Source organism: Dromaius novaehollandiae, unplaced genomic scaffold (genome assembly GCF_036370855.1).
Source record: "Dromaius novaehollandiae isolate bDroNov1 unplaced genomic scaffold, bDroNov1.hap1 HAP1_SCAFFOLD_134, whole genome shotgun sequence".
In the NCBI taxonomy this organism is placed as follows: domain Eukaryota; kingdom Metazoa; phylum Chordata; class Aves; order Casuariiformes; family Dromaiidae; genus Dromaius; species Dromaius novaehollandiae.
In genome coordinates, this window is record NW_026991363.1 from 72501 (window position 1) to 75000 (window position 2500).

General features: G+C 79.2%; 1 non-coding gene across 1 annotated transcript; it reads left to right on the forward strand.

The window, feature by feature from the left end:
• Positions 1-1506: 1506 nt before the first annotated feature.
• LOC135326056 (5.8S ribosomal RNA) lies at positions 1507-1659 on the forward strand. The gene has a single exon (XR_010386720.1). It is a non-coding gene; the product is annotated as a 5.8S ribosomal RNA (ribosomal RNA).
• The last annotated feature ends 841 nt before the right edge of the window (positions 1660-2500 follow it).

Genomic DNA, 2500 nt, shown 5'->3' on the forward strand with positions numbered 1-2500 from the left:
CTCCTGCCCCCCCCTCGGTGACCCACCCGTGTGGTCCCGTGTGCCAGCGTGCTCCTCCCGGGTGCCGCACCGTGCGCGCCGCACCGGCCGTGCCTTCCCCCCCCCCGCCTCGGCTTCCCCCCACCCCGGTCCTTCCTCCCCCGCGGTGGGGGTGGGGGGGGCGGGGAGGGAGGGAGCGAGCGAGAGAGGGGAGAGGGCCTCCGGCCACCGCGGCCGCCGGCAGCCGCCCCGGGCAGGGATGGCCATGGGCCCCGGGCTCCGGGCCCGAGGGTTCTCGGTTGGAGAGCCGGGCGGAGGTTTAAAGACTCGGGCGGCCCGATGCGACTCGCGGAGGCGGCCGGGCGTGCTGCCGGAGGGCCGGGGGGTCGGCGCGCGCGGGCGCCGCGCCCCCCCATGCCAGCCGGCGCGCCCCGCGCTCGCCCCGCGGGCAGCCGGGACGGAGAGGGGTTACCCTGCCCCCTCTCTCCGCGGTCTGGTCTCGGCGGAGAGACGCCGCGCGGTCGGCCTAGTTGCCGGCCTGCCTCGAGCGTTGCGAGCCGGGCGCGAGCGCGTGCTCGCCGCCGGGAGGGCGAGCCCCCACCGCGGGTGGTGCGGGCGCCGAGCCTCCGCGCGTCTCCTCCTTCTCCCTGGCCGGTGCTTCTGGGTCTTCCGCCGTGGCCGCCGTCGGCGGCGCCCTACCCTACGCGCCCGCCCCGGCACTCTGCCGTCCGGGGCGCCCGCCTCGCTCTGCCCCGCCCGGCTCCGCCAGGCAGCGGGGGGGCGGTGGTGGGGCGGCGGCGGGGGCGGCCCGCCCCGCTCTCCGCGTGGAGACGGGGAGAGCGGGCGCCGTCCCCGTCCGTGCCGCCTTGCCCGCCTGCCCGCCGCCGGGCGTCTGTCCGCGGAGGGGACGGGCGAGCGCGTGGCGTCACCCGCGAGGCGGTGTGTGCGGGCGCGCGGGGGTGTGGGCGCCGCGGCGGCGGCGGCGGCGGCGGTCGAGCCGGAGGGCCGGCGAGGCGAGCGAGGAGCTGGGAAGCGCGGGGCCGGCGGGCCGCAGGCGCGCGGGCGGCGGGGCGACGCCGCTCCCGGTGGCGGCCGGGCTCTGACGCCTGGGGCGGGGGGGGGGTGGTCTGCGGGGACGGACCCCCCCCAACATCCCGAGGCAGGCGGTGTGGCCGGCCCGCCGCTCCCTGCCGGGCCAGACCGAGCCGGGCGCCTGGGCCGGACTCGAAGCGAGACAGGGTTTGTCCCCAGGTCGGGAGCGAGGGCTCCCCGCCCTTCTCGTTCGGGTTTGCCCTTCGTTTCCCCCCCCCCCCCTTTCTCTGTGCTTGTACGGTCAGTGAGGCAAGCCCCTCTCTTTCTCTCGCTCTCTCTCTCCTTCCGTCTCTGCCGTCCCTTGCTCAGCAGCCGGCGTCGGCGTGAGGAAGGGCGGTGGGGCGGAGGAGGAGGGGGCGGAGGAGGGGGGGCCCCCCAGGGGCTGCGAAAGCTGCCCGGTCCCCCCGCGCGCGCGGCGGGGACCGAAACCGAGACAACTCTTAGCGGTGGATCACTCGGCTCGTGCGTCGATGAAGAACGCAGCTAGCTGCGAGAATTAATGTGAATTGCAGGACACATTGATCATCGACACTTCGAACGCACTTGCGGCCCCGGGTTCCTCCCGGGGCTACGCCTGTCTGAGCGTCGCTTGACGGTCAATCGTCACCCGCGCCGTGGCGTGGGCGCAGCGGCGTGCCGCCCCTCGGTGGGTGTGGGGGGGGGCGCGGTTCGGGTGCGCCCGGCCGTGCCCGCCCTCCCCTCCGAGCCCGGCGGCTGCCGCCGCGCCGCGTGGCGCGCGCGGTGTGGCGCGGCTGGGGCGCCTCGCAGGCCCGTTGCCCCGGGGAGAGGGGGGGTGCTCTCCTTCCCCTCCCCGCGCGGCCGGGCCTTCGTCCCCCTAAGTGCAGACTCGGGAAACCCCCGCTCCCGGAGCGCCCGCGTCGCGGACTTCGTCCCGCCGGGCCCCCAGATCGGGTCGGTCGCGGTGGCCCGGCGCCCGGCGCCGCCCGCCCGCCACCACCGCCAGTGCCGCCGCACGGGCCTCTCCTCCACCACTCTCCCGGTGGTGCGCCGGTCCCCCGTTCCCCTCCGGCAGAGGGGACGGCCGGCCGCCCTTTGCCTCGCCCTGGCCCTGACCGCCGCCGTTTCGGCGCCCGCCGGGCCCCCCCCAACCCCGCGCTTCCCCGCGTCCGCAGCGCGTCGTCGAGCCACTTCCACCCGCCGGCTGGCGTCAGCCGCGCGGCGTTGCGTTGAGGCCCGGCGGCGGCGGCGGCGCGCGGGGGGCCGCGGCCGGGGGGGGGGCCGCGCAGCGCGGGCGCCGTGGGGCGGCGGCGGGGCGGGGGGCGAGGGAGGGCGCGCCGCGCCGTCCCCACGCCGGGGCGGAGAGCGGAGGTCAGCGGCCGGGAGGAGGAGGCGGCCGCAGAGCGGCGGAGGGCTGCGCGAGTGGCGTGAGCGAGCGAGCGCGCGTTGGCGAGCCGGGCCCGGGGGGGGG